Source organism: Chiloscyllium plagiosum, unplaced genomic scaffold, assembly GCF_037043375.1.
Source record: "Chiloscyllium plagiosum isolate Xiang-an unplaced genomic scaffold, Cpla_swu_hap1 HiC_scaffold_38, whole genome shotgun sequence".
Taxonomy (NCBI): Eukaryota; Metazoa; Chordata; class Chondrichthyes; order Orectolobiformes; family Hemiscylliidae; genus Chiloscyllium; species Chiloscyllium plagiosum.
Genome location: NW_028270176.1, coordinates 46,247,154 through 46,261,169, shown reverse-complemented (window position 1 = coordinate 46,261,169; position 14,016 = coordinate 46,247,154). Strand labels below are relative to the sequence as shown.

General features: G+C 45.0%; 1 non-coding gene and 1 gene segment (V, D, J or C); both read left to right on the top strand.

Moving 5' to 3' along the window:
* The window catches only part of LOC148139481 (Ig heavy chain C region-like), a 338,633-nt gene that overhangs the window by 207,747 nt on the left and 116,870 nt on the right, over positions 1 to 14,016 (top strand).
* On the top strand, positions 2,677 to 2,758 carry trnas-gcu (transfer RNA serine (anticodon GCU)). The gene has a single exon. It is a non-coding gene; the product is annotated as a tRNA-Ser (tRNA).

Below are 14,016 nucleotides of genomic sequence, written 5' to 3'. Positions count from 1 at the left end.
ATCGATTGGCTGCAGCAGCATCGGGTCAAATCCCAGTCACATATGTGAGTGTTGTTCTTATATTTATTTCTTCTCTACGTGCGCTGAAGTAACACAGTGAAGGATCAATGACTGTTGTCACACATACATGGAGGGGCGTATTAAATACTGAGGTTGCGAGACCAGAGCAGTTTTTATTAACATAGACCATTCACTGTTCGAATCTCAGGCTCAGGAATTTGACAGAGAACGAATTTGAGAGAAAGTTGAGCAGGGGAGTTTACCCCATGACGTAACACGAGTTTCTGCGGTTGCTTTGTTATTCACCTCATTTGTGTGTTTTGCATCATTGGGGATTTTGAAGTTGTCCCCTCTATACAAAAGGCCCGTGCTTTTGCAACATTGTACAAAAGATGCAGTACAATAACAGCCGATGCTGATTCAGTCTACGTATCCAAATATTGACCCCTGGAAACAGCACTGTGCACGCTCCTCGAGTCTGGAAAACATCTTCCTCCCCGATAATGTTACATTCCCGCCCTCATGGCTCTTTTCATTCCATCGGCTTCTGTTTTTCACGGAATCCGATTCAATAGATCTTGTCACTGTCATTTCTTTCCATGTGGTCAGATCTTGTGAACAGAATATAACACAGTGGGAGTGCCCTGGCCCATATCCCAGAAGTCAGACCATACTCAAGGAACCGTACTCTGCTCTTGATCATTTTATGAACAACAGGGAGAAATATCTATGCTCTTCAAAAATTACTCACCTATTTTAAGAAGCAAGATCAGCAGTTCCTGGTTCCTGCTTTTGTTGCCACACGGACCAAGATTGTTAATGCTGGAATCAGTCGAGACTGTCCGCTCTCCCACATCCAAGTTATCCCCAGGTTGTGTTAAGAGGATGGTCAGAATCGCTTCCTTCTCTTCCTTGTCACTTGGAGACGCAACACCTACTTTAAAGATTGTACCACATTCACATAATGTTATGTATATTTCGTACATTCATAACTCCACCCAAGAAATGCACCAAGAAGACTCTGTCCTTTTGTGTTGTTAACCCTCTGTACTTTTCTGCAGCACGTCATTAAAGATAAAATATTCTCAGAACAAAATTCAATTCAATACAATATTCAAACGGTCCTATGTGATTTTTTTTTAATTATTGCAATAACCTTTGTGAGTTTGTAACAAACTGTGTAACATGAAACCAGTTCAACATCTATTTTCCCGGAATTTGACGCAGTGCACATGGGAAACGTTATCTACCTGCTGAAAAATCACCTTTGGCTCTCTCTCCACACATGTCTCTACACGTTTTAGATACTTGCAGTATGTTTGTTGATCAAGGATTCATTATCCAGAAAAGGTCGTTTCTCAATCCACAATCTCGGGTATTTTCCCATAAACTTGGCTTTGCTCAATATCACCTTCGATCCGTCACCCTCAACACGATGACAAATTGAAGCTGCTCCATGTGAGACTCAAACTTAAAACGTCGGCACAGCATAGCCCACTATACTGGAACAGAGATACCGTGCACTGGTCACCTGCAGCACAGGAGCAACACATTAATGCTTACCTCCACATTCCTGGTTCTACCTTAACGTTTGGGAAACCGAGTTTCTCTGATTCCATGGCTAATAACGGGGATTATACGATCATCTTCACCAGTGGTTCTGACCCCGTGTGAGGAAAGTGGTGAGCTACTGATTGCAAAGATGGGTAGATGGTTGAAATATACAATTTCAACATTTGCCTTCACTAACCAATGAACATTTTATTTTGTTTTTCATCTGTAGAAATCTTAACATCTTCATCTTTAACAGACTCAATGACAGATCTCCATTGTGTCTCTGGCATCGAATTCCAAATTGTAAACCCCCTTAGAATTCTTCCACCGCAGTCTGCTGTTTGGGAATTTTTTCTGTTGTGGGAAATGCACTTCCCGTGTGTCAACTGTTGCTCCCAGCATGCGCTCTGGCACTGCAGTCATTTTCCTTCTGACACTTGCTCACTCTGCTGCTGTGATCATACAGTGACTTGGTGTTGCACGGCCCAGGAAAATGATACAGATCAAGGTTTTTGCATTGTTGAATTCAATTGTCAGTTTAGCCTTATTTAGGATTTTGAAATTGTCTGTCCTGTACACAAGTGTGTGTCAAAAATATCTGAATGGAAGAAAGGTGTTCTGAATAATGACATTGAGCACTATGCACTCTCGTCCAGTCTGGAAAACAATTCCTCACAGGCAATTTAATAGACAATAGGTGCAGGAGTAGGCCATTCTGCCCTTCGAGCCAGCACTACCATTCATTATGATCATGGCTGATCATTCTCATTCAGTATCCTGTTCTTGCCTTATCCCCATAACCCTTGATTCCACTATCCTTATGAGCTCTATCCAACTCTTTCTTGAAAGAACACTTCCTGCTTTCTCGGGTTCTTCATTCCGTTGACTTCAAATCTTCACAGAATTCAACAGAACTTGTCACATAGTATTTTCTTAATTTTTGTTCAAATCACTGTGAGCAGAGTGGGAATGCGTTTGCCCCACAACCCAGAGGTCAGACCATAGTCTTGGAACCGTACTGTACTATTGATCATTTCACCAACACCAGGGAGAAATATCTGCTGTTCTGAATAATTTATACAATTCACTTATTAATAAGGTCATAGCGTTCCGGGTCTATGTGACGAGGTGGCCGAGAGGTTAAGGCGATGGACTGCTAATCCATTGTGCTCTGCACGCGTGGGTTCGAATCCCACTCTCGTCGCTGTTTCTAATGCTGCTATTTTTGTTCTCTCACTGCTGCCTTATTCAAATTGGAACTCCAATGGTCAGTTTATATGCATCGACGCTATTATAAAATCTCAAAGAATACTTTGAGCCAGTTGCCTAAACTGCATTGAAATGTAGATCGCATTGGGATGATGAAAAGGAACGCGATTTTATTTTTCAAGTCAAGCTGCTGTGACTTCTTATTGTATGAAAGAGATCCAGGAACACCAAATAACTAGAGATGCGAAGTGTATGTTTATGCAGTGGGATTCTTAATGACTGTTTTGTCAGATGAAATCTGGAGCAGGTTGAGTAGAAGTGATTAATCTTGGTGAGAAGAGCACAGAGAGACAGCACAAAACAATGGAGATATTTCAAAAGGGGCAGGACATGGGTGTAGGAGCACCGAGAACTAGCTGTAAATGCACAGTGGCGAATTGCCGATGTTGGTGCCGTGCATGGGCACGGAGAGACTTACGCATTGGTCTCTCCCTCGCCCGTTGCTCTCGCCATTGATGAATGCTGGACATAAGGCACAGATAAACACAAGATGTGGGAAGCAAGCTCCAAAACGTTATGCACACACTGGATGCATCACATTGCACTATGAACAACTGGAGAAGTCAGCATGTTAACTGGAGGGACTGAACCTAAACTGTGGATCAATAACCGCAGATTCATGCAGCATAAGCATGAAAAATGATTTAATGTGTCTTTATACGCATGTCATTAACAGACGTTTCGTTCTAATACCCGTGTGGTTGAAAGAAGAGGACACCACATGTCAAGCTGGATGGCAACGTAACCAACTTTGCTTTGAAATTGAGATCTATTTGATCATTTTACACAGTGAACAAGTTCATTTTAAATAATGCAAACCAAATTCCCTCACCTGGAATAAAAGTGCGATTTAATTATAAACATTGTCCTTGCTAAGTAGCAGTTATTCAACATGAAAAATAGGATGAAATTTATATTGAGCATACATCAATTAGGATCATTCTTTCATTTCGGATTGACTGCAGCATGCACATGCTAAACAATGTTTAAGAAAGAATGTCTTTTGGAAATAATGATTCGGTGGTGACTAAAAATAATATAAAATTCACATGATGCGGATATTCCACCAATGGCTCCAGTGGTGGAAATGGTCAGTGGGCAGTATTTCTATGATGATATAGAGGTGTGTAAGCTGCCAGGGATGGGAGCTCCCACCTCATCAAGGGCAGCGTGTGTTGACATGGACAAATAGGAGACTCAGTGTAATACTCTAGCCAATGGGAGTGAATGAGGGGCGTTGCCAATAGGCCAACATGTGACCATGAGCTGTGCAGGTGCAGTGTCACTGGGCGGAGGGTGGGAAGAGACCCAGTGAGCGTGAAGGGAGTGGGAGAGAAATGGAGTCAGTGTGCACTGGGAGGGTTTATAAACACACAATGTAGGCTGCTATACCTGAATTAGAAACTCTCAGTAAATGAAAATCAAAAGAACTGCGGATGCTTAAATCAGAAACAACAACCAGAAGATACTGGAAAAGCTCAGCAGGTCTGGCAGCATCTGTGAAGAGAAATCAGAGTTCACATTTCTGATCCAATGACCCTACCTCAGAAATGATGTGACTGAGAAACAATGTCAGTTTATATGCAGAAGATAGCGGTTAAGGAGTAAATGATAGGTGGGGATAGATTCCAAAGAGAGATATAGGAGCAATTGGACAAAGGAATGGAGAACGATCTGGCTGGCGGAGGGTGATTTGATGTTAATGGAGACTGTTAGTGGCTAACCGTAGGTAGTGTGTAATGGCAGGCTATGCAATAACAAGGCCTGGAGTGTGGGCTGGGGGACTAGGGCGAGAGGACGATTTTTGAGGCCAGAGGGCTGAAGGGTCCCCGAGTACAAAATGAGGTGTTGTTCTTCCAGCTTACGTTAAAGCTTGGCGCAGGAGAAGCACAGCAGGTCCGACAGTATCCAAGGAGCAGGAGAATTGACATATTGGGCCTAAGCCCTTCAGCAGGAATGTGAGGGTGGGGAAGAGGGCTGACAGATAATAGGATGGGTGTGTGGGGCTGGCGGGAAGGTAGTTGGGAAGGCGATAGGAAGATGCTGGTGGAAGGTAATGGTGAGAGGGTGGAGTGGATAATTGGGAAGGAAGATGGACAGATAGGACTGTCCAAGAGGGTGGTGCTGAGTTGGAGGGCTGGATCTGGAATAAGGTGGGGTGAGGGGAAATGATGAAACGTTGATTCTGTGGTTGAAGGGACCCAAGATAGAAGATGAGATATTCTTCCTCCAGGAGTGATGTAGTTAGGATTTTGTGGTGGATGTGGCCCAATGTACAGTAAAATATCTGCTGGATGTGGGCGGAACCTCTGGTGCCTTGGATGGAGGTGAGGGGAAGGTGTGCGCCCAGGTTTTGCACCTCTTGCAATGGCAGGCAAAGATGTTGGGAGTGGAGGATGGGTTGGTGGGGAGCATGGATCTAATGCGGACGTCACAGGGAATGGTCTCTGAGGAATACTGAAAGGGGTGTGGAGGGAAAGGTATCTCTGCTGGTGGGGTCTGATTGTAGGTGGTGGAAATGACAGAGGATGATGTGTTGTATCTGGCTGAAAAGTGAGGACTTGGGGGTTCTATCCTTGCTGCGGTTGGAGTGGTGCGGTTCAATAGCAGAGGTGCGGGAAGTGGTGGAGATACACTGAAGGGTATTGTTGATCACATGGGTGGGGAAATTGCAGTCCTTGAAATGCAGGGTCATTTGGTATGTTCTTGGAGTATTCTGCATCAAGCTTCCCTGGAACACTGTAGTAAGAATAAGACAGATGTTGGCCAGGGAACAGGCTCATGTGTTAAAGTGGCAGGCAACTGGACTCGGGGTCTTTTTTGGTCTGAGAGGGATCGCAGATTTGTCCAAATTACACTTCGTCTCTTTGTAGGGACTGTCAGATTTAGTCCCAATCGCCCACTTCATGATGCTTACCTGTAAACTTCTTATCTTCTATTCCATGCAACTCCTTATGAACACAAATTCCAGTACCTTTTTAGGTGGAATGTTCCAGATTCTAACAACTGTCTGTTCATCCAGAAACTGCTGAGGTCCATGTTGACTCTGCGGTTATAAAGGATTGAATTGAATGATGAGATGCTTTTCCTGAGCTCCCATTGAGATGCATTGGAACAGTACAGGAGGCTGAGGGCAGTGTAGGTGTGAGCAGGCAATGAAAATGTCAGGGCTGCACTGTGAGTGCTGCTTGATTCAATGAGTATTTTCGAGTTGAGTGTAAACAGAGCGTGGTGGGACAGGGAGAATGTGAAGCTGAAACTCATTTTTCTTTCACCCCCCCCCCCCCCCCCCCCCATTCAGAAGTTCACATGGTCCCAAACGGAACAGCCAGTTTGTAAGCGATACCTGTGGAGATTTTGTAACAGCTTTTAAGGTATAAAATATCAGCTTAAGTAAAGAACACAGGATTTTGATTATAATGGATATGTTTGAAGGGTAGGAAGATTGCACGCTCAGTTAAATTCTCTTAATAAGAGTAACTACCTGAATCTAGAAAGGCTGTGTGACAGAAGACCTCAGATCCGCGGTGTGCTCCTCTTGTACAATGTGGAAAAATTAGGGATGTTTTCAGTGTCCCTAACGGCTGTGTGTGCAGGAAATGTTCCCATCTGCAGCTACTGGGATACTGCTTTTCAGAGCTGGAGCTGTGAGTGGACTCACTGTGGAGCATCTGCAATACTGAGAATGTTATGGACAGCACGTTCAGTGAGTTAGTCACACTGCAGGTGAGGGTTACACAGGCAGAAAGGGAATGGGTGTGCATCAGATCAAGTAAAAGGCTCAGAAAGGGAGTGCAGGAGTTCCCAGTGATTATTCCCTTCCCAAACAGATAGTGTATACTGCTTGGGATTCGTGTGTGTGTGTGGGTGTGTGTGTCGGTCTCAGGGAAAATCGGCAACAGCCAGTTTCATGACACCATACATAGCTCTGCTGCCCAGAACGGGAAGAAAGAGAGTGACAGGGGATTCAATAGTCAGGATTACAGACAGGCACTTCTCTGGCCACAGCCATGAATCCAAGATGGTATGTTCTCTCCCTGGTGCCAGGATCCGCGATATCATGGTGCGGCTACAGGACATTTTGGAGTTGGAGGGTAAACAGCCCGTGGTTGTGGAACACACAGATACCAACGACATCGCTAAACAGAGGGAGGGGGGTCTGAAAGTTTGGTATTGGGAGAGCAGGGACTCATTAAAATGCAGCTCCTGAAATACAATGTCAGACTTACTCCCAGTGCTGTGTGCGAGTGAGAGCAGGAATAAGAGGGTAGATCGGCTGGTTGTGTGGCTGGAGTAATGGTGTACCAGAGAAGGGTTTAGATTCTTCAGGCAGTGGGACTGTTTCTGGGTTAGTTGGGACCTGTACCAGACTGACTGGCTACCCCTGGGCAGACCGAGGTCAACTCTCCTCGTGTGGGCTATTGCCAGTTCTCTTGTTGTGGTTCTAACTAGTCTGGCAGGGGGATGGGAAATAAACTGTCGGTTTAGATGGGTCACATTCAGGACAGGGAATGGGAGGTAGAATATGAGTGATGTAGTCAGCGGCTCAGAAAGCCAAAGGAAAGGAGGATTAAATGAGGATTGAGTCCCTCTTCATCCATCAGTCCTGTCATCCCAGGATTCAGAGACAGCATAGTACGGAGCTGTACAGCTCTCTATCTCCATGTGCTTCAGCAAAATGGTAGAAATCTGCAATAAAACTAAAAAGTGCTGGAGATCCTCAGCTGGTTGGGCAGCATCTGAAATAGTGACAGCTGCAGGAAATATTGCAGCCTTTTCACTGTCTACTAAACGTCCAATTTTGGCGTCATCTGCAAAATTACTAATAGCTCCTATGTTCACATCCAAATCATTGATATAAATGATGAAAAATAGTGGATCAAGCACCAATCCTTGTGACACTCCACGGGCCTCCAGTCTGAAAAGCATCCCTTCACCACAACTCTCTGTCTTCTACCTTTAAGCCAGTTCTGTACTCAAATAGTTGGTTCCCCTTTATTCCATGAGATATAACCTTGCTAACCAGTCTCCACGAGCGCCTTCCTAAAGTCCACGTTGATCATGTTGACCAGTCTGGCCTCATCAATCATTTTTGTTGCTCCTTCAAGAAACATTCTACCCCCTGGAAATCATAACAGTTACAGCACCGGAATAATCAGCCCACCATGTCTCTGCAGATCATGATGACATTCCAAACTAATTCCAAAGAAACCATGACTAGTCACCCTATCATTGCTCCTCATAATGTTATAAAGTTCGATAAAGCCATCTAAAGTGTCCAGTGCCGCAGGGAAATAGCCTCAGCCTATCCCTATGGTTCAAATGTTCTAATACTGGCGATACCCTTGTAAATCTTTTCTGAACTCTTTCAAATTTCCCAACATCTTTCCTATAGCAGGGAGACTGGAATTGAAGGCATTCTGGGGATTCCAAAAGTGGCCGACCCAATAAACTGTACAACCGAAACATGAACTCCCGAATCCTATACTCAATGCACTACCCAATAACAGCTGGCATACCAAACACCACCTTCACCGACCTGTCTGCCTTCAACTACACTTTCAAGGAACTATTAAACTACACTACACGGTCTGTTTGTTTGTCAACACTTCCCAAGAACTTGCCATTAAGAGGTTGCGTCCTATTCTGGTAACATCTTTCTGAAATCAGAGAGACTACAATTGAATGCAATATTCTAAAACTAGCCTCACCAATGCCCTACCAAGCAACAATGTGACCTCCTAACCCCTACACTCAGTGACAGAATCCCTACAGTGTGGAAGAAGGCCGTTCGGCCCATGAGACCATACCAACCATCGGAACAGCATTCCACTCTAACTCTGTAACCTACCATTACCCAAAGCTAATCCAGCTAACCTGCATGTATTTGGATTTGTGGGAGGAAATTAAGAGCACCCAGAGGAAGCCCACGCAGACACACAGGGAGAATGTGAAAACACCACACAGACAGTGGACTCGAACCAGAGTCCATTCATTGATCAGCACATTCCATTCAATGTTAGTGTCCCAAATGCCACGTTCAGCAGCTGATCTCCCTGAAACTCTACTTTCCAAGAACTATGCAGTTATTCTGAGCCCTCCAGAGAGACTTAAGGTGAGGATGAGAAAACAGGAACAGGGTTGAGTTGTAGATCTATGAAATAACTCTCCATCTTCCCCCTCTGTTCACCCCGTCTCCCCCCGCTCTGTCTGTTCCAGCCTCTTTGTCGGTCGCCCCAACCCCTCATGGGTCGTCCTCCCCCCGTCAGTCTGTTCCCCCATCTGTCGCCCTTTCGGTCTGTCCCTCCTCTCTGTCGTTTGTCCCCTACTGTCGGTCGCCCCCTGTCGGTTGCCCCCTCCTGTCGGTCGCGCCCCCCACCCTGTTGGTCGCACCCCCACCGTCGGTTGCCCCTCCTGTCAGTCGCCCACCCCGTCTCTACTTTCAAGGAACTATGAACCTGCACTCCCAAGGACTCTTTGTTTAGCAGCACTCCCCAGGAACTTACTATTAACTGTATAAGTCCTGGTAAAGTTTGCTTTTCCAAAATGCAGCTCCTCACATTTTCTAAACTGAACTCCTTAGCACATTCACTCATCTGATCCAGATCCCCTTGTACTCTGAGGTAATCTTTTTCACTGTCTACTACATCTCCAATTTTGGTGTCATCTGCAAACTTACTTCCAATACTTCTGTTCACATCGAAATCATGGATATAAATGACGAAAAGTAGTCGATCCAGCACGGATCCTTGTGACACACCACTGGTCACATGCCTCCACACCTGAAAAGTACCCTCTGCCTTTTACTTTCGGGACTGTTCTGTACTCCATGCGATCTAACTTTTCGGACCAGTCTCCCATGAGGAACCTTGTCGAACACATTACTGAATCCATGTAGATCATGTCCATGCTCTGACCTCAGCAATCCTCTTTGTTACTTCTTCAAAATACCTGAGTCAAATTCATGAGATATGATTTCCCATGCACAAAGCTGTTATTAGTATCCAGGATTTAACTCTGTATATTGGGTCTGCGTTGCCCAGTTATAGGTGTTAATATTCTGAAGTTCAAGTACACCAGCATTTTGTCAGTGACTCTGTATTGAGTCTTGTTAATGTCATCAACACAGTTGAGTTCCTTTTGAAAGACAGCCCCTGTATCCCTGTATCCAGGAAATGGTGGCAGTGTCCTTACCTCTGGATCAGGAGGATCGGGTTCAGAGTTGAGAAACAACATCTTTCAAGAGGATGATTAGAAAACATGCCCAAGCCACCAGGCCATGCTGTCTCCCAGCTGTGCCTGCCTGAGCGTCCAAACAGAACCTATCCTGTAGTTTCTCTCCTGTCAGACTCTCCCATTGCTCAGTTTGTCCAGGATCCCCTCCTGCTGCTGCACTGCTCCTGTCCCTCACTGACCTGTCCATCCCGCAGTGGTCTCCACATTCATTCATTGTTTACAATCCCATTGTCCCAGTCCTCCAGCCCTGGCCCCTCCCGTCTATACAGACGGCTCAGTGGTTAGCACAGCTGCCTCACAGCACCAGGTACCCGCGTTCGTTTCCGGCCACGGCCGACTGTCTGTGTGGAGTTTGCGCATTCCCCCCGTGTCAGAGCGAGTTTCCTCCATGTGCTCCGGTTTCTTCCCACAGTCCGAAGATGTGCAGGACGGCTGAATTGGCCATTCTAATTTGCCCATCGTATTAATTACATTAGTTAGGGATAAATATAGTGTCGGGGAATAGGTCTGTGTAAGCTATTGTTTGGAGGGTCGGTATGGACTTGTTTGGCCAAAGGGCCAGTTTCCATACTGTAGGGATTCTGATATATTGGGCAGCAGCTGCTGTCAATCACCCGGACTCCTGTATGATCGGGAGCACGTGCTGTAGGAGGGGAGACAAGTTCATGGGCACAGTGCTGGCCAATTGTGGGATTGGTATAGGTCAGTGCCTGGAAAGGAGGCTGTGGGTGTGAGGGATTAATCTGTCATTGGCACCTTCCTCGCTCTGGGAGCAGGATCCAGGGGAATGGCCCGTTTCCTGGCACCCTGACATGTGATCAGACTATCAGCGGTGCAGCGTTTTGCAGAAAGTTATCAGAACGCTTTTGTGAAGATTCAGGGTTATTATGGAAAGGGACAAGGATGGGCCTGTAATTAGAATTCTAATTTGGCTCATCCTAGTAAGATGGGTTTTGGCCAGAGTGTGCAGGAAGCAGTGTGTGCAGTGTTTCCTTCCTCACCCCCCCACCCCCCCCCCCCGCGACCACCGGCGGACGCAGAGTCAGACTCATTGGTTTGGTTCTTAGTCTGCAGACAGGAGCTAGGAAACTGAATTCAAAGAGAGGAGAGAGAGTGTGAAAACCGGGTGTGGAGGAAAGGAGTGAGGAGATTGGTTTGTATTTCAGTCACAGAAGAGAGAAATTGTGAGACTGAGATTTAAAGGTTTGGGGGATCAAGGAAAATACAATTTAACACTATAATTGTCTTATGAATTTCCATCCTGTATTAACAGTGGTACCTTGTTTTCTCTGTTGTAGGGTACTGAAAGGGTGGATTTGTGGTTGAGAAATTCAAATTGAACTTTACGTTCAGATCTGATAGTTACTTGATCCGTGCCGCTCTGAATATCATTGGCCTTTTCACATGGAAGGAAAGGTGTGTATTCTGTCCGTGGGCGAATATTCCAAATCTCAGTGTGACGGTAAAAGTACTGAGACACATCCAAGTCCGTGTCAGCGTGGTGACTGGGGATAGAGATTTCATTTTTTTTTAGAAATTCTGTAAAATCATGGCACATTTCCCAGGAACAATTACGCCACAGCTTTGCTTTGTAGAAGGACAAGCCTTTAATTAACCATGCAACCAGAGAGACACAAGGATACCTGCACCTTGGGAAACACTATGAAAACGGGATTGTTGTAAAGGAGTTAATTCTCGATCATGGATTGTTATCCATGGGCATTGTCACGTCGGTTCCAGCGCCGTGGGGAAACACAGGAAATGTGATGAATGCAGTGTCATTTTCAGTTATTAAACTGTAAAACGTACAGAAAAATTTACAACGATGTTGTCAGGGCTCAAGTTTCTGAGTTATAAGGAGAAGTTGGACAAGCGAGTGTTTTATGTTTAGAGCAGAGGAAACTGAGGGGGTTCTTTTCTAGAAGTGTATAAGACCATGAGAGGCATGGAAAAGGTGAATGCAGTCAGTCTTTTTCCCAGAGACTCAAGGATTGGAGGCCATCAGTTTAAGGTTAAAGGAGAAAGAATGAAAGGGAAGCTGATGGGCAACTGTTTTACACAGAGGGTGGTATGTATATGGAATGAGCTGCCAGTGGAAGTGTTGGAGTACACTCACATCAGGTACAAGGCATTTGGACAAATACATCTATAGGAAAGGGTCAGAAGCAGATGGGCCAAGTGCAGGGAAATGGGGTTAGCGTGGATGGACATTCTGGTCGGCATGGGCCAGTTTGGGCCAAAGTGCTTGTTCCTACTGCAGAATTCTATGACTCTCAGTGCATTTGCTATTTCTGCCACTAACTCTTTTGGTATCCTGGGATGTATTCCATCAGGGCAATGAGACTTGTGTACCTTTAACTCCGTTAGCTTGCCCATTTCTAACTCTTTCGTGATAATGGTTATTTCTAGGTCCTCACTTTTCTCAGTCTCCTTATCAAATACTGGCATGTTCTTCGTATGCTCCACTGTGAAGACTGACTGCTGTGTACTCATATTCCTGAACCCTGCTGGATAGGAATAACTAGGCACACAACTCTGAGAAGTCTTCTTTGAATCGTTATTGATGAAACATGGCAGTAATATGGATAGTGTACATGCAAAACGCCTTCAGGCAGCATCAGGAAACTCCCTGCCTGTCCGATGTACAGCTCCCATTCTTATACCTTTGTGGGTTGAGACTTTGAATAGAGACTGTCTCTCAGTATTATCTCCATGGCAAAGGCAATTAGAAAGTCTAGTTCAGTTCAGCACTTTGTGGTTAAACCACACACCCCTCCCCCTCGCCCCCGTGGCTCCCTCAAGTATCTGACAGACGCTTAAGTTTCAGTGGGGCTGTCTATCAGGATTCTGATTTGGAGGAGCCAGTGCTGGGGTGGGGTGGACAAACTTATAAATCACAAAACACCAGGTTATAGTCCAACAGGTTTATTTGGCAGTACAAGCTTTTGGGGTGTGATGTGATTTTTAACTTGATCAGGATTATCTCTATGGTAACAGTTAAGTGCTTCAACAATTACAGAGGCCATATGTCCCCCACACATTACGTTCCCCTCGAGCAGTGTAAACTGCTATTCTGGCCCTGGGGAAAGCTCCTCATCACTTTTCTCCCCCAATCCCATCTCGCTTTCTGTTGATCTTTAATGTTTTTCTAATCTCCTAGTTTCTCCTTGGTCTTTGCCAATTTGTATGCTTTCTATTTCAGTTTGATAGACTCCCTTATTTCCTGAGCCACCCATGGCAGATTACGCCTATTCCTACAGTCCTTCCTCTTCCCTGATATATACTTTTGCTGAGCACTTCGAAAAAATGTTTTGATATTCCCGCACTGTCCGTCAACATTCCCACCGTAAAGTCTTTGTTTCCAGTCTACATTCGCCAACTCCTGCCTCCTTTGTAATCTCCTTTGTTTATGCACTTGATCTTGGGATTGGATTTAATCTTCCAGCTTTCCAGCTGTGTTCTAAATTCAACCAGATTTATCAGAAGTCTTTTATCAGATTACGAGGTGAGGCGATGTTTCCTGGGTGTTTTGGTTTTCATTGTCAGTGACCTTGGCTTTGTAATAAAGTACAGGATAGACAATCACAACAGCGTATTCTGGATGTTGTGAATGTACGACACAATCTAAAACCATAAATCACTGTCTCCATTCAGTTTTAAATTGCAAACTCATTATCTCCCACATGCTTCCTCACTATCTAAGTTTGGAACGCTAATCCAGATGACTATCCTGCATTTTCCAAAAATCTCCTTTGGTGAAAGTATGAATTTTGGATTCAGCTTTCCAATTATTACCGTAAAAAGATAAGCACTGGGCACAGGGGAACCAGCCCCACCATTTAATACGGTGATGATTGAGCTCACCTCGGTCTCAACTGGATTTTCCCGCCTGCTCTCTCTCACCCTTCAACTCATTGCAAATTCAACATCTGTATCTCTTCATTAAATTGGTTAATT